We start from the raw sequence: 18,828 nt of genomic DNA, 5'->3' as shown, positions 1-18,828 counted from the left end.
ACAAGGCCCTTTTGGGGTCTGTCCTCTAATTAAGGCTCCAGAGTGAGATATTACCACTTCACTTTCACACTCTAAACTCCAGCTAGAATAAACTTCATTTCCTTCTAGAGGCATATGAAGCTTGCTGTCTCCTCCTGGGCTTTGAGTAAGCTCTTCCTTCTGCTTGGTACACATCCTTGCCCATCCCACCCCATCCCCCAAAGAAGTATCTTCTCCTGGGTCACTTCCACTCATCTTATAATTATCCACACAGGCATTGTGTCCACACAACACCCTCAGGACTCCCATCCCATCTTCCTAAGAGTTCCTCAAATACCCTGCACCTTCCCTTCCATGCACTCCTCTTCCTGTGTTGTGATTATCTGTTTATGAGGGCCACAGCAATGTCTTTTTCACTGATCTACTCCCAGAACCTGATAAAGAGCACTTTCTTGGTAAAGGATGTTGAATGAGTGATTGAAGAAAAGTGTCCCCACAAGTGGCCGTGGTCTAACGATGGAATCTCCTTTTTTGGAGGATAATCTCCATCACCTTCTTTGGAAGTTTTACTTTCTTTACTGCTCTTAGTACTTTTGACTCTAGTACTTCATACTCTAGTACTGACACTCTATTCCCAAGGGCCTGCAAAGGCAACATATCCTGACATTTCTCCTCACCATCTACTCTTTTACTCACATAAAAATAATAGGTTTCAGCACCCTCCTTTGGTATATAATTAAGTCAGCCTTGAGCTGGAAATGACAAGTTTATTTTATAGCCCTATAATAAAGCTGTCTGCCATCACTTATGGAGGGCATAAGCTTCCATCTAATCCAGGGGATTGTATTTTCTGTGAGAGGAAATGAAACATTCTTGCATTCATTCATTTATTTGGTGTGAACTAAGCACCTTCTATGCGCAGAGTCACTGGTCCACAGTCAGATAAAAAATGGGTCTGTCATAAACAGTAGACTTACTTCTATGGGTTAGACAAAGCATATTGTGGAGAAGCTGAATAGCATTTTGCCAGACTAGGAACTCAATCCATATCATTCTGAGAATTTGTTATAAAGAGAACTAACCAGTTAGGGACAACTCCAGGAACAGAACAGCAGAGATGAGTTCTTTCTCATTGACCAAATCTTGGTCCATGCCCTCATCACTTGTCCATTCCATGATCTTACTAACTTGTTTCACAAGGTAGCCTAAACTAAGGGTTGGTTTTTTTTAATTAGTTGCCAAAATTCTTAAGTACAGATTAATTTGGGGGGGGGGGGCGGGAATCACTTGCACAAGGCAACCATGGGCTGGGAAAATTGTGGTTGTACTCTTTGAATGGGTCAATTTCTCTCCTGTCTCATTCAGCCATTTCAGTCACTTTCAGGTCTCCCTATACCCTGAAGGCTTTTAAGATCGTGACCCTTTGTCTCAGGATCAAATCTAAAGTCAGCATCACAGACTCATTCAACTTGTCCCCAGCTCACCTCTCCAGCATTATTACATCTGCATCCCAGTGTCCTAGTTTCTCTGAGTTAATAGAAAAGTCACAATAGATCTCAAATACTCCTTTCTCCCAATGCACGAACATGCTGCTCCATCTGCCCAGACAGCACCTGTTTATTAAGAATGAACAAAGAATTTGTGGGGGAGGGAGAAACCATGGAAAGCAGTTGTAGAAAGGCTACAGAATTTCTCCCCAAAGAAGGCATTAGAAACACTACCCTGCATTAGGAAGCCACAGAACTTAGCAACTCGCTGTGTTGGACCTGTGCATAGCCTGAATCTACAATAGAATTGTCTTTAGAATAAACTTCCCCACTTACAGGACTAAGTTAAAGGCACTGTGGTTTTGCCTGCTGGCTCTGCATCAGTTTTTCACATCACGGCAATGAAAGAGCCGACAACAGCCTGGTGTTGTTTCAGTCATTACGGTGACAGGTCACGGCAACACTCATTCGGCTGCTTTGTGCAAAGGATAAAGGAAAGAAGAGGCAGAGACTTGGGGACAATTCATCCTAGGTCAAACCAGGTTAAGATCAACTGCATTATAAAACTTTCATTTTTAACCAAAGACAAAAACTATTTTCTTTTTCAATATATAATGTGAAGATGAGTACTCCTCATTGTAAGTCTGGGCAGCAGCTGTGTGTCTGCCCAGTAGAGGGAGGTCTCTCACCAACTTACAAAGACAATATTCATTACATAGTAATGCTCAGATTTAAAGGGGGAAAAATGAGAATAAGAACTCATAAAATGGTTTGATATAAAATCATGCCAACTAGGGGTATTGGTGTTTTGAAGTCTACCTAAATATAACAGACGGAAAAGGGAAACATAGCCACACAGCAACTAATCTCCAAAGTTCTCTTTGGTTCAGGTTGCCTGGATTGCAGAAAAAATATTATTAACACATAGCCCAGGCTGAGGGTAGAATGGTTAGCAAAGAACTCGGAATCCACCCTAAGGAGTTCAAGCTAGGTAGATGTAGGGGATTTCTACATTCAGGGATGGTTGTGGCCAATTGCACTTTTACTCTAGAATGTATCTTGTGAATAAACATTTTGAGTAATGATGTCTTTGTTAGCACCCAGGATTTTGAACCCACACAACCTATATGTAGGTTCAAATCCAATATGGAGAAGAGGCCCGACAAAGGCAGGTTCTCTTCTACTCTAATCATATGACCACTTTAACACTGTGTCTTGATGAATTAAGCTGACTTCACAAAGTCCCAAACTAAGGTTTAGAACCAAAACAGCTTAGTGGCTTTCCTGGTCCTTTCTCCCAAAGGGCTTAATGCTAAATTCAGCCTTCTAGATCTTGCTTCTCTGATGGTGAATACAGGTAGGCCAAACAGAAGGTAAGCCCAAGAGAAAAAGCACACCCAGAACAGCAGAGATGTCGCTCCTTCCCCAAAGATGGGCAGGGCTTGTCTACATCATGAGGAGCTATAGAGACAGTGCTTGAGGCCTAATGGATTTTCAAGTGCTTATTGAAGTTGGGGGTATAGCTTAGGGGTAGAGCATTTGGCTGCAAGTGCTTATTTATTTTTTTTTAAGTGCTTGAAAATAAACTTAAAGTGGCATAGGCTATGAAATATGAAAAGAGGGATGCCAGGGTGGCTCAGTCGGTTAAGCGACCAGCTCTTGATTTCTGCTCAGGTCATGACCCCAGTTCAGGAGTTCCAGCCCCACATCGGACTCCTTGCTGACAGTGCAGTGCAGAGCCTGCTTAGGATTCTCTCTCTCCCTCTCGCTCTCCCTCTGTCTCTGTCCTCTCACTCTCTCAAAAATAAATAAACCTTAAAAATATGAAGAGAAAACTACAAAATAAAATAGTAATCTCAGCAAACACCTGCCTGGTACTTGTTATGCTCCCGGCTCTGTTCTGGGCACTTGTCTCACACTAACTCATGTGCTGTTCAGCATCCCTCTGGTACTACTTCCATCTCCATGCTACACCTGAAGGTCCTGAGGCCCATAGTAATCACTCTGCTAGTAGGTGGTAGGGTCAGGATTTGAACCCAAGAATTTGGTTCCTGTGTCCTCAATTCTGGATCTCTAAGTCAGGACACCTCTCTAAATATTACATCTTTAATTTTAATATCTACAAAATGTAACACCATGTCAACTAGAAAACTGCATTCCATCTTAATTTTTATAATTGTACATAAATTACATTTATTGAGAGATGTACAGTTGACTCTTGAACAACATAGGTCTGAATTGCACAGGTCCACTTATATGTAGATTTTATATAATACAGTACTATGAATGTATTTTCTCTTCTCTATGATTTTCTTAATAACATTTCCTTTCCTCTAGCTTACTTTATTGTAAGAATACAGGATATAATGTATATAACATACAAAATATGTGTTAATTGACTATATCATCAGTAAGGCTTCTGGTCAACAGTAAGCTATTAGTAGTTACATTGTGAGGGAGTCAAAAGTTGTATATGGATTTTATACTGTGTTGAGGAGTCAGAATCCATAATCCCTGCATTGGTCAAGGGTCAACTGAAGTACATTTTAATAAAGTTTGATGTGGTAGAGAAGAAGGGGCTAGAGCCTTCAGAGTTTTCAAGTGTCTCTGACCCCAGGCCATCATAACCCCAGCAGCCTCAGTGGAGCACAGGAGAAGAAGGTGACAGAGATTCACAGGAGAGAACTCACTGTTCACACTCAGGGACCCTGAACAAGTACCATCCTTTGCTCCGTGGCCCAATAACATCCTTGCCGATCAACCTACACTAAAAATTTGCAAACTATTTCAGATAGTAAATATTCCAGGCTCTAACAAGAATGGCAGAGACAATTTTGAAGAAGAAAAAACAGGATATTTACCTACAGGATCTCAAACCTGATTGTAAAGCTATGTTAATTAAGATTGTGGTAATGGTGTGTGGGGTAGACAAATAGATCAATGGGATAAAAGAGTAAAAGACATTCCTGATAAGTAACATAGATGGCCTTACAGAGCAGGGGGAGAAAAAATGGACCAGTTAATAAATGATACTAGGACAATCGGTTATCCCTGGGGGGAAAAATGAAGTTAGATTTCTAACTCATCTCAGAAATAAAAAATCAATTCCAACATGAGGAAAGCATGAATAAAGAATATTCATAAAGAATAAAAGTTTTAAGCTTTTTAAAAAATTTTTAAAATGTTTTATTTATTTATTGAGAGACAGAGCATGAGCGGGGAAGGGGCAGAGAGAGAGGGAGACACAATACAAAGCAGGCTCCAGGCTCCAAGCTGTCAGTACAGAGCTGGAAGTGGGGCTGGAACTCGTCAACCGCCAGATCATGACCCGAGCCAAAGTCAGACGCTTAACCGACTGAGCCACCCAGGCACCCTGAAAGTTTTCAACTTTTAAAAGAAAATACAAGAGAATATCTTTTTTGCTCTCGAGGTAGAGGACGAATCTTAAATAAGACATGAAGAAAGCACAAATCATAAGGGGAAAGACAGATAAAAAACTGACTCCAGTAAAATAAAACTTTATGTTCAACAAGAGACAACAACAGCAAAATTAAAATTCTACCCACAGACTAGGAGATCTACAAAGCATATAACCAACAAAGGATTCTATCCAGAATTTCTAAAGAGCTACCACAAATCAGCAAGAGTAAAAAAGACAAAGAATATGAATGGACATTTCATAAAAGAGGAACCCTGAATAGCTAGTAAATATGTGAAAAGATGTTCAACATCGCTAATAATCAGGGAAATGCAATTTGAAATAAGAAAGTGCTATTTCATATACCAGAACAATAAAATTAACACAGCTGATAATACCATGTGTTGGCAAGGATGGGGCAGAAGGGGAGCTTTTCTGTGCAGATTATGAGAATATAAACTGGCACAATCATTTTAGAGAAAAATTTAACAATATCTGCTACAGTTGAAGAGGCACAAACCTATGACCCCAAATTCAACTTCTAGGAATACATCTTAGAAAAACTTGCATACATGTTCCAAAAGGATATATATAGAAGAATTTTTATAGCAGCATTGTTTGTAACAGCAAAAAATTACATATACATAAATGTACATGAATAGGAGAATGGATACCCGAATTGTGGTCTATTAGAAAACACTTCAACACAGTGTTTAAAGTGAATGGTAGAGTGAGAGATCTCTAAAAACATAGTGTTGGTGAGAACAGGCAGACTGTGGAATAACACATACAGTTTTAAAACAGGGAGAACAATGCAGACATTATTTGTGGATTCATGCCTACGTGGTAAAGTGTAAAACATGCAAGTGAATAATAAATTCAGAAATATGTCGTAATAAAGAGAATTTAAAAGAAGACTAGGGTTAGATGTAAGGCCACAAACCTTCAATCAAACACTGGAATGTCAAAAGCTTTGTAGTGGGTGGGGGAGAAAGAAGTTTCAGAGAGACTTTGTCACTAATCAACAAATTCAAGGAATAGGGGTTTGTGGTGGTAGAGGCTTAGTGAGAATTAACAGAATGGATATACAAAAGGGTTTGCCTCAGGCAGTCCCAGTTTATGCCTACTATTTGGAGTGATTATTAATAGTGCCCCCTTTCATTTTCAAAGGATCAGTGATATGGTCACCTAATAATAAAGCACCTTTACTTTCTCTGCCTGGCAGATGATGGGTACCAGGTACAGACCTTGTCCATGAAGGCCAGGGGAGCTCATTAGATGAATGAAGAGCTGGGCATCAGAGAAATTCGAAAGGACAATAATAGTAGCCAGTCTTCAGTTGATTTTTTATCTGAAAACTGAAGACCCCAAGGTTCTCACCTTTTCTTTACAATCATGTCAGATTAGAGGCACCTGTGTGGTTCAGTTGGTTAAGCATCCAACTTCAGGTAATGATCTTATGATTTGTGAGTTCAAGCCTTGCATCGGGCTCTCTGCTGTCAGCATGGAGCCTGCTTCAGATCCTCTGTTCTCTCTTTTCTCTCTGCCCCTCCCCTGTCCCCTCATGCTCTCTGTCTCTCTCTCAAAAACGAAAAATAAACATGTAGAATCATGTCAGATTAGAACATAGGTCTACAGTCTTCTAGTCTTCTTGGAGACATGGCTGATGGAATAAAAAAGGCCTACAGAGTTAGCTTACAGACCAGACATGAGCAAAAATTACCTGAAGAGTTTTGAAAAATAGAGATTCCTAGGTTCCAACACCAGATTATCGGTTTGAGATCTATCGAGTTATAGTTACAGAATCCATATTTTTTCCACTCTCTGGGTAACTCTGGTACATGGATCCACGGAATCTTGTCATGAATACCAGAGCTCTAACAGTTGTGCTACTGTAAATAGCAACTTATTACTGATAGCTCGTCTTATATATTCAATTTAAATCTTCAGGTATCTGTCATAAACCATCCTCATCTCTTGCCTTAATGTAATAATTTTCCAGTCTCATTATATACGGCTTGCAATCAGTCCCTTCTTGTGGATGGGTCTCCACTACTCAGATTTAAAAAGCACTGGGACTTGCTGGCCAAGTTCTCTCCTAGCCTTGATGAGGAGGCATATAGGAATGCACTGAGAACAATGGCAGGTAAAGGAACACTTCCTTATTACCTGAGTCCAAACCCTCCTGTCAAAAACTTCAGCCCTGGTCACTTGGTAGAGGTATCCTGCTAACTGGATGAGGCAGGCCAAAGTGGACTCCTTTCCCAAAGCTTCATGCTAGTTCCTACTGGGTTTCTAGGAGAGTGAGCTGAAAATTACAGACAGAAAATTCATCCAAGCTGCAGCAAAACTTACTGAAAACTACTAAAGAATACTTTTTCGCCTTTTTTGCTCTTAAGTTTTTTTGTTTGGTTTGGTTTCATTTGTTCTTTTTTTAAAATGTTTTTTAAATTTATTTTTCTTTTTGAAAAGCATCCTCAGATTTTGCCAAGGGTTTCCAGATTTTCTTCTGCATGTATTGAGGGATATCTTTTTTTTTTTTTTTAACATTTTTTATTTATTTTTGGGACAGAGAGAGAGACAGAGCATGAACGGGGGAGGGGCAGAGAGAGAGGGAGACACAGAATCGGAAACAGGCTCCAGGCTCCGAGCCATCAGCCCAGAGCCTGACGCGGGGCTCGAACTCACGGACCGCGAGATCGTGACCTGGCTGAAGTCGGACGCTTAACCGACTGTGCCACCCAGGCGCCCCAGAGGGATATCTTAATATAAGGAGAATGTAGTCGGTAGCTGGGGATGGCGCAGTCAGCAATGGCAGGTACACACCATTGAGGCATCAGCTGAGCCTGAGTGGTGGCCTTTTCAGTTTGAATTTTTAATTCATTGGCATTGGATTCTTGAGGAACCAGATGTTATGGTGTAAGATACATGAGTTCCTAGAAATTGTTCTCATCTAATTTGGGGGGGATTTTAAGAGCAGTATCAGGTATATCCCTATGATGCATTTAGTTACTCAATTTTGTTGGATATTCTCATTTCCCTGTTTGGCACTTTTTGATTGTTTGAGGACTGGAAGAGTGCTAAACCACAATTACCTGTATTTCTTTTCTTTTTTTTTTTTAATGTTTATTTATTTTTGAGAGAGAGCAAGTAGGGGAGGGGCAGAGAGAAATGGGGACAAAAGATCTGAAGCAGGCTCTTCACTGACAGCAGAGAGCCCCATGTGAAGTTTGAAATCATGAACCATGGGATCATGACCTGAGCCCAAGTCAAACACACAACCGACTTAGCCACCCAGATGCCCAAGTACCTGTATTTCTGAAAGGCCTCTGAGAAACTGGGTCAGGCTAGACATCTATTAGAGGACACATCATGTCCTAAGAGAAACCTTTTTTCACCGGCCTGATCAAAACTAACTGATCGTATCTTAGAGGTGTGATCCTCAAACTTCATTGAGCATCAGAGCCACCTTGTAGAACTTTTGAACCACATTGATGCCCAACCGCCCCATGCCAATTAAAAGACACTGTCTGGAGAGAGATGTTCAACGTCAGTGTTGTTACTAAAGTTCCTGGGTACAGTAGGGTGACTACGTGTCCCAATATACCTGAAATTGAGGAGATTCAGTACGAAGTCCAAGATAGTCCTGGGCAAACCCTGCTAAAGGCCACCTTGATGAAGACCAAATTTCCATTATGACCATAGGTTCTAAGTATCTGTACTATAGGACAGATACAGACCTTTCAGATCTTTCTCATTAATGGGATTCAGAACTCCTGGGGATGGGGATAAGGACCTGGAAACTTCTAATGCTGTTAACTGTAACCTAACAAAAAAATGTGAACCAGATGTTGGAAGGTGCAATAAACCTGGCATAAGGAGATGGAAAAAATGGGTCTACATTGCCTGTGACAAGAGGGAGAACAGTGGCAAATTATTTGAGATGACATGAAAAGAAGGATTTTGCAAATAATACTTTTTCCTTATTCTTGTTTTTTCTTATTGCTTTTTATTAAGAGATTAGGGACTCCCTTTGCAGATCTGATATTTTGGCTGTTCTTCACCTTGGGAGAGCCAGGTTTGTTTTGTTTCAGGTGTTCTGTTCTGGTGTGCTCTGTGTGAGTCAGCCAGTGGGAACATGAGTTTGTGCATGTGGTAGAGCCGGCACCATCCCCACATCTGGGCTCCATGATCTATGCCTAACTGTGGTTCACTTTGGTCTCCCCTGAGGCCAGGTTGGAGTGTTTGGAATTTATTGCACTTCAATGTAAAGGGCATCTGGGCATAATAGAAGAGGAAGACTGAGTCTTTTAATATGAAAACAAACTAAATGTTAGGTAGATTTATAGAAAATGCAAATGTACTTGGGGTGGAGGTGATCTAGATTAGGTATCTGCACCGAGGGCCGAAGCTTCTGCAGCTGATGGCTCATGCCTGCCTAGGACTGCATCCCTCCACCATTTAGAATAGAGCCTTTGTGATGGTTTGTTCACCACGCACCATGTTCTCCTCTTGTGACGCAGATATATTTTTCTAATATTGGTATTTCCCAGACACTGTGGAAAAAAATCTCCTAGAACCCTCTGGATCCACCACATGGATTTCTTGGTGCTCATAAGCAGATTTTCTATGCCACAAAATGCCAAAATTATACCCCTAAGGGCAAACAATTCTGAATCAGGGCAAAGATTGCATTTTTATTTTTTATTTTTTATTTTTTCAGCTTATTTATATATTTTTGAAAGAGAGAGAGAATCGTGTGTGTAAGCAGGGGAGAGGCAGAGAGAGAGAGGGAGAGAGAGAATACCAAGCAGGCTCCATGCTCAGTGAGGAGCCTGACTTTGGGCTCTATCTCACGGCTGAGTTGGACACTTAACCAACTGAGCCCCTCAGGCGCCCCAAAGATTGCATTTTTAGACACAACTGCTGCTTTTCCTTAAGGTACCTCTTCCATTTATTAAGGGATATGAGTTGTTAACTATACTGGAATTAAAATTAAAAACTTAATAAAAATTAGGGGCACCTGGGTGGTTCACTCGGTTGAGCATCCACCTTCGGCTCAGGTCATGATCTTGTGGTTCATGAATTCAAGCCCCATATCAGGCTCACTGCTGTCAGCCTGTCAGCTCAGAGCCTGCTTCAGATTCTCTGTCCCCCTCTCTCTGCCTCTCTCCTGTTTGCAGTCTCCCCAAAAATAAATATAAAAAAAACTTAATAAAATTAAAAAAACTTTTTAGAAAAGGGATACGAGTTGTTAGTGATAAGCAAAGACCAAACTGGGAAGGATTGTGCAATGGGTGGGGAGGTTATAAGCTACATGCACTTCTGTGAAAATTTCCTTTGACCTGGACTTGAGACCTCACATTGCCTGTTCCCATGATACGTGCAGACATCAGTAAAGCTTCCTAGTCTTATGCGAATATGACCCATCTCTGCTCTCCACCTTGAAGGTTCTATATCTAGAAGCCCACAGTCTTAGTGAAAGAAAGAGTCCTGGAAATACAAAAGGAGACAATAAGCAATATTTCTTAGGTTTGTATCATATTCTGGACTCTATTCTTATCTTCCTTTGCATTAACTCCTTTGACCATCATAATAGCCCTACAAAGTAAATGTTATCACCCTCATTTTACAGAAGGATACTGAAGCAAAGAGAAACAAACAAACAAGCAAACAAAATTTGCCCAGAGTTACATAGCCAAGAAGCAGAGAGCCCCGGGTTCAGAGCCCAGCAGCTCCTACGTCTGATCTCTGCTGGCTGTTGCTACACTCCAGGGCCCTACCTCACAGTACAGCATAAACTCAACTGCTGAGAGTGAAGGGAGGCAGGTTGACCAGTCTTGTAAATGTTTGAAATGCTGAAATTGGAGAAATAAAGGAGACAGAGAGAGAGAGAAAGAAAGAGCGAGAGAGAGACAGGGAGGGAGACAACTAGTGTGGATCTCAGAGACTGTGGGGCAGCACTAGGGAACAATGCTTTGTAGAAGCACCATTTTGCACATTCAGGTGATTTTTGTTTTTCATCAGGGGATTATATGTTAGAACAAAAAGATAAACATTTGGGTTTCTCCAGACTGGTACACAGCCAATGGCATATACCTCAAAGATGATGGGACTTCTTGCCTGTCTTGCATTTCATGGGACTTAGGAGAACAAGAAGCCTCCAACCCAGGGGGCCGCAGGGAGAAGTGACACATAGATTGAAGTCTGGTTTCCATTAAAACAAGATGTGGAGAAAACCCTCAGGAAAGAGGTGGATAATATAGGACAATCATTTTATTTTTACCTTATAATGAGGCTTCCACAAGGCAGAGTAGAAAGGTTTGGAAGTGAGAGAAAGAAAGCAAGGTGCCTGTAGGATCAAGAGGCCAGGAGAGGGTAGCCCACCAGAGGGCTTGCGTTGTGGGCATTAGAGGCATTTGGTGGCGCCCCACAGCTTCTCTGGAGCCCAGGGGGCACAGTGTTATCCTGGCTAGTTCAGGCAGAGGTCCCAGGTGCTGGCATCAGGCCCACACATGCTGAGGTAGGGTCTGAGTGGGGCCACGGGGAGATGGTTCTATCCCTCATTTCCAACATGTGTTCTTTCTAAGAAGGATTGAGGGTGAGACAGGGAAATTGTGTGAGGTAGAGAAAGCCCAGGAGAAAATGGTGCCTTTGGGCTGCCTACCTACATGCCTCAATTCCAAAGATGTGAAGAGCATGAAAATACATTTGCCGTCTACTCACTGTCATATATGTAGGTAAAAAGCAGATGCTCTGAGCCAGAAGCCAGTAGATACACCCTGGCTTCTCAGTAAAAAATATGGCACAAGCCTCTTTCCTTTTCCTCCCAGAGCCTTCTCTGATACCTGGTTATTTGTGCCAACAGAGGATTAATGCCTCAGGGCAGGACATCCTTTGTTGATTTAAGGCAGAAGTCAGCCAGTCTTTCACCTGGGATAAAAGACATTTTCACCTGCTTTTATTATTTTTTTTAAAACTGTTTCACAACTCGCTGCTGTGCCGAGAATGTCACTTTGACCCAACCCACCATGCTCCTGACCCCATTCATCAAAATTCTACTGTCAAGTTTCTGACACTAGGAGACCGGACAAGATGGCTCCAAGTGTGGTCTGAGGACCACCCACAGGAGAGAGCCCCTGCCCCATACCAGCCTCACACTCCCTGGAGCTGGGCTGAGAGTCCACATGTTTATCAATGCGCTCTGAGGCACATTCCAGTTTGAGAACCACTGTTGGACTGTCCTGACCCCTTTCATTGCTTTTTAATTAACTCCTCCTTATTGTCTCCATGACCATTAGTTATTCACTTACCGAAATCCGGGAGAATGTAGGATCTACAAGGAAAAGCAATTTGTCCATTTGTTTCCTCAGGTATCTCAGATGCTTAGAAGAGTGCCACTCCTGTAATAGTTGCTTAATCAATCTTTGTTAAATAAATGAAATGGTTTTTGAATGCTCATTTTGTGTCAGGCATTGGCTAAGTGCCGGAGATGCCACAGCAAACAAGACAGGCACAGGCTAGCCCTTTCTGTTCGTGGCTTCTGGTATTTGGTGGGGCGGGGGGGCGGGGGGCGCTGGCAAGCTGCAGACAGGTTGACTAAACAAGCAATTACAATGAAGTGTAAAGAGTATTATGATAAGGGGTGGTGAGAATAATATCAGGGTTTGTGGATGGAATTCATGAAGCCACTGAAGAGAGGGAAAGATCCTATGCCCCTTCTTTATCCTTCAGGTAAAGATGGTCTACCAACACAGACATGTGAGAGCTCATGTGGCTAGTCAGACCCGATGGGACTCAGAGGTCAGGGAAGGTGGGAGGCAGGCTGGGTGCCCATCCCTGTGGTGAAAATGAAAGAGGGATACAATAGGGTGTGTAAGAGCTCTACCCCATCCACTAAAGGCATCGGTGAGGACAGAAGTCTGTTTCAATGTCAGCAGGAGACAGGAAAACTTTTCTAGTCTCTGTGGTATCTGAAGTCTCACCCAAAGTAATACTCAGTAAAAGCCAGAAGGTAAAAGGGTGTGGGTTTGTTCAGAGCATAGCAAAAAGGCGGTGAAAGGCTTACATTCATTCTCTGGTGCATCAAGCAGCCAGGTGGGTGGAAAGAAGACGGACAGAGGGTGAGAATCTTATGGCCAGAAGTCAGCGAGGGTGTGGAGCCAGCATGAGAGGGAGAATGGGACCCAAACAGCAAGCAGCATCCTCAGTTTCTCTCTCTGCTTTTCATCTCTTGCCACAGGCAGGTTCTGTTCTCTTTATTCTGAATAAAAGAGAAAACTGGAATTTAATCCTACTTTCTTTTGACTGCCAGTTATGAAAAATTTCCTCTTCTTTTCCTTGGCTAGGAGATTCAGAGCTAAAGTCAATGTCCAATTAAAATAGCCAGATTTTTCCCAAGCATTTAGTAAATTTGTTTCCTGTTACTTCTCCTTTTTAAAAAATATTTCTCTACTCTGTTTTAACAGCTGCACTGCAATTGTTTCTATTCTTGAAAGCCGCCTTAAATTTTTTGGAAGTGTTATGCAAACATAAATTATGAATAAATAGAACACATGTGTCCATTTTCTCCCACATAGCAATCCCTTAACATTCTCTCTGACTGCCATGCAGTCATTGCCTCTTCTTTGGCCTTTCCCCGGTCCTCATAATAATCCTCTGTTACTACTCACCGCAGGCACCAACATGCACCTGGAATCTCTCATTGCCTTCATCCTTGCCTTAATTCCCACTTGCTGGCCTTGCTTCTGGCCCCCACCTCTGCCCCGACCCCTAAGTTTGGCAGTCATTGCTTCCCCTGGCTCCGAGGCCTCACTCTGCCTCTCGGATCCTGACCACCATGACACCCATTCCACCAGGGTGGGATCAGAGCTACCTTTCCCTTCAAAAAAGGTTCCCCCAGGGAAATCCAGCACTCAGTTGGGGGACCTAAGTGGGACTTGGTTCAGGGATTCCTACACTCTGGCCCCAAACCCCAAGCAATGAAATAACTTTAAAGCAAGGTGTCCCTTTGTGTATTTCCATCCTGCTGTTGGTAAAGGCATGCTCACTCATTCATAACTAAGGCTTTCAAACCCAGCCACGCTTATCCTGCTGTTTGACAGTTGTGTTTCCCAAACCCTTTGAATCTTAAATTAGTGTCACTACAATGTTATGATTCATTGCTCTAACTCTCGCTCAAGATTGTGATTGTTTCTTTTAAGCAGCTCTTCCATTAAAGTGGAAGAGCCAGCATAGAACACACACATGCGGGCCCAGATCCCCAGCTCTGTGGGTGGTCCCAGCCTTGTTCCAAATACAGCCTCTGAGAAAGGGAGGAAGGGGGAAGTTGTGCTTGTTTATCTTTTCTGAAAACCAAGTTTCAGTGGATATCTGTGCTTGTATACACGGGTTATAGGGATTCTACTCTCCTTTCCTTTCACTAAGAGACAGTAAGAATCCGAAAGGAGTGCAACTGCTCATATGCAATACTGTCTCTGAGTTCTCCAGTCCCAAAGATGATCTTTATCATAGTCCAGTATGACTAACACAGAGCATGAAAACCATTCATTCATTCATTCATTCAGTTAAGTGTTTGCTGAGGACACTGTTTTAGGAGCAGTGAAATCCTTGTGCATCTTAAAATCCAGTGAAGAGGGGCGCCTGGGTGGCGCAGTCGGTTAAGCCTCCGACTTCAGCCAGGTCACGATCTCACGGTCTGTGAGTTCGAGCCCCGCGTCAGGGTCTGGGCTGATGGCTCAGAGCCTGGAGCCTGTTTCCGATTCTGTGTCTCCCTCTCTCTCTGCCCCTCCCCTGTTCATGCTCTGTCTCTCTCTGTCCCAAAAATAAATAAACGTTGAAAAAAAAAATTAAAAAAAAAAATCCAGTGAAGAGAAGATAGACAATACAACATGGAAAAATGATGTAATATTGGATTGTGCAAAGTGTTGTAAAGAAAAATAAGAAGATAATCTTAGATAGAATGATCAAGGAAGGCCCCTCTGAAGTGTTATTTGAGCAGAGATCTGAATGAAATAGAGATTTACCCCCTTCCCTTGCCCATGCCAGACAGCAATAATCCATCAGAGCCATCGACTCTTTTCCATGGAGCCATAAAATCCTGTTAGCAATCCAAACTATCACTGCCATTTGGTTGGTGTTAAAATTCATGATTAGGCTTATTTTCCATCCTATTCCAAAATGCCTTCCTTTTCTAAAGCCAGGAGGAAAATGTAAAGGATGAAAAATAAAGAATGAATCTAGGGACCAGGTTTTGCTGATCATTTAGAGCCTAATGATAGAAGATGGATTATCTTCTTCGATTTTCTTGTCATAAATACAAGGTGCTTCCATCCTTTTACAATGTTTGCTTTGCATGTTTGAGTTCATAACTCAAGTCTCCTGTGTTTTATGACTCATTCACAGTCACAGGGCTCTGCAGCTACCTAGGCTGATTTATCCTACGTGCCAGCCTTAAATTGTGGATGTTGTTATGCTAGAGGCACATTCTCAGATTTCAACTTGAAGCACATTGTAAATAACATGTTTTCCCTGACAAAACCCATTTCCTAAATAAAAACACTCTATACATCCATCTGCCAATTTTCTTTTTATTCATTCATTTATTGAGTACCCACTGGATGTCAGGCAGAGTGGTAAAGATGGATAATATACATAATGTCTTACTAAAATCTATAAATGCCAATGGAGGATAAAGTAAAGTACTATATAAGGGGAAATCCATATCTTACCCTCTTGTAATCATTTGTAAGACCCATGACCTTACAAATCACTACCTAAATGGTGGCTGGTGACTTCCAATTGCTAGCCCAGTGACAAACTTCATTCTATTTAACTTCTACTTAACCCTGAAGACCATTTCTTTTTTTCTCTTTTTGTCTCTCAGTTCCTATGACTAAGCATTGTTCTGCCCTCTGTTCCCTCCCACCTTTCTCTGAATTCTTGCTCTTGAGGAACTCAGTCACTTCCAAAGATTTAACATCCCTTTCAAGCAGGTGAGTTTCAAATATATATCCCTGGTTATAGCTTCTCTTCAGAGTTACAGTCCACCAAGATATCATTCTGGAACCTGAGATTCTATATGTTTGAAGCCAAACACATCATCACTGCATTCACCAGGGTCTTTTGCACTGCATATGACAGAAATCCAACTTAAAGTAGCTGAAATGGGGAAAAGAGGAATATATTTCCCTACGTAATTGTAAGAATCCTGAACTGGATCCAGGAACTCAGTATTGTTAGGAATTGAATCTCAACCTCTTCTCTCAGCTTCCTTCAGCTCCCCTCCCCTCCCCGCCCCTTCCTTTCCCTTCCCTTTCCCTCCCTCCTCTCTCTCTTTTTCTCTCTCTTTCTCAGTTGTGTGTGTGTATGTATTCACTTCCTTCTTTCTAAGTCAGGGTCTCCCTATTAGAATACATTCATATTATAGGTGTCATAAGTACCAGGCCTACTTTCACTGCCTTAGTAAACCTAGAGAAAGAAAGAACTTCTTTTTTCCTATATTCCATCAATAATTCTACAATTGATTTCATTGGGCTAACTTGGGACACTGACCATCCTATAACCAATCACATGACTGAAATGTGGAAATATGCTAATTATTGATCCAGGTCCTTGGAAGCTATCAATTGGCTTCAATGACATGAACTGTAGTCTTTTATAGAAAAATTGAGAAAAAGGAGAAAGTATGCTGGATAGGCAAAAGCAACAGATGTCAACTAGTCTACTTCTCCCAAAACCAATTTTCTCCACTGACTCACTTTTTCTGTTGTAAAGAGTTAATATATGTAAAAATATTATGTAAACTAGACTGTGTTTCTTAAATGTTATTAATCTTACTATTATATTTTAATGATGTCACAAGATTAAATAATTCATATTCCAACCCTCAGATCCCTCTTGGACTTCTTCTTTTTCTCCTCTGTCTCCTATCAACATTTAATCAGTTGTTAGATCTTCTTGATTCTGTAACCAAACTATTGCAAAGTCTTCTGCCTAAACCCCTTTCTACAAGACTCTACTTTCTCCAATCCAGATTATTATTTTTTTTTTGAAGCATGTGTTGATCATATAACCCTCTGGTTCATACATCTTCCCTTGCTTTCCATTGCTTAAATACAAGTGGCCAGTATTATTAGTCAGTTCTCAAAGTCCAACTCTCCAGAAACTAGAATCTAATCTACCTTTTAGGATTTAATCCCCACCTCTTCCCTAAGATGTCTCATGCCTCTAGCTAAATGGAACTACCCACTGCCCCTGATTCCACCTCTGAAACTTTTTCTGACTATTGCCTACAACCAGGATGCTGTCCTTCCTCTCCTTTGTCATTGTCCTCACCACTTTTAGACCCAACTCCAAGACCTCTGTGGATATTCAGAAAGGAATTGTTACGTAGACGTTAAAAATTTTTTTTACTGTTCATTTATTTTTGAGAGAGAGAGGGACAGAGCATGAGCTGGGAAGGGGCAGAAAAAGAGGGAGACACAGAATCCAAAGCAGGCTCCAGGCCCTATGCTGTCAGCACAGAGTCTGATGCAAGGCTCAATCTTGTGGATCACAAGATCATGACCTGAGCCGAAGTTGGTCGCTTAATCAACTGAGCCATCCAGGTGCCCCTATGTAGTAATTTAAAATTATTTTTAATAGACAGAAGGCCTAGATTAGATGGGCAGTTTCTGATAATCTTGGATGATAGATTTCTGTCTTATAAGTTTCTGTTATATATAAGAATACTTATCTACTAAAGGCTTTGGTAAAGAAGAAATAACCCAGTATGCTGGTGCATGAAGCACGAACAAGATGTGGAGGTAAACATTACTGGTAACTAGAATGTACTGATAAGGCTGCCCTTCCTGTAGAAAAAGGCCAATACTGGGTGTATATGCTATTCCTCAACCAACTAGGAGGCATTCTGCTTCAAGAAGAGATGGCTAATGGATGTGTACCTACTTTGAATGTGTATTCAATTGGCCTTCTTGTGTCAGAAGGACTTCATTCTTCCTAAGGCTGAATGCTTCAGAGAAACAGAGGCAGCTCTATGCCTATTTTCCCCAGCCGCTGGAAAGTTCTAGCACTTTGTGTCTTTCAGTCTTATGTTTATCATATTATACTTTGCAAAGAGGCCGTCGTGTACTTTCTTACCTCCTCTGCAAACTGAGGTAAAGGACACAATTCTCTTGGTGTCTTAAACATAGTAAGTACACAGTTAACACTTTCGGAAATGATACCAGTGGAAAGTCTAGAACTTATGCCAAGGAATCTCAGGGGTAAAAAAAAAAAAAAAAAAAAAAATGCTTTATAAACATTCTACTCTTTCTTTTTCTTTGTTTTTTTTAAAGTTTATTTTTGACAGAGAGAGAGAGAGAGAGAGAGTACGAGTGTGAGCTAGGGAGGGGCAGAGAGAGAGGGAGACACAGAATCTGAAGCAGCTCCATGCTCCGAGCTGTCAGCACAGAGCCCTGTGCGGGGCTCGAACCCAAGAGCCGTGAGATCATGACCTGGGCCAAAATCAGAAGCTTAACTGACTGAGCCACCCAGGCACCCCAACATTCTACTCTTTCATAGGTTTTCCTCATATTAATAAAATCTCCAGATATAATCAGAGGTTATTTTATTTATTTGTTCATTTTTACCAAAAGAACAAATTTCTCCCTATTGGCAGCTCAAATAGCCTGGCAGAAAATAACAACAACACAATTAGTATTGCCACCTTGTATAGCAATAGCAACAATGCCAAAATTGCCTCTGAATTTCAAAAGAGATTTGGGATGCTAAAAACTTAACATTCAGCTATCCATTCAATGTATGTTTACTGAGCACACACTAAGGCATGACATTGTGCTAGAAATACTGAAAAGACAGGTTTATTGACCTCATAAAACTCAGAATCTAGTGGAGGAGACAGACAATTAAACAAGAAATTACCGGCCGAATACCCTTTTAGCA

General features: G+C 41.5%; 1 long non-coding RNA gene across 2 annotated transcripts in view; it reads left to right on the top strand.

The window, feature by feature from the left end:
• Window positions 1-18,828, top strand: part of LOC121019205 (uncharacterized) — a 250,875-nt gene that overhangs the window by 187,295 nt on the left and 44,752 nt on the right. The window lies entirely within an intron of this gene.

Source organism: Herpailurus yagouaroundi, unplaced genomic scaffold, assembly GCF_014898765.1.
Source record: "Herpailurus yagouaroundi ecotype Mexico unplaced genomic scaffold, PumYag 221, whole genome shotgun sequence".
NCBI classification, from domain to species: Eukaryota; Metazoa; Chordata; class Mammalia; order Carnivora; family Felidae; genus Herpailurus; species Herpailurus yagouaroundi.
This window is presented reverse-complemented; position numbering and strand designations above follow the sequence as displayed.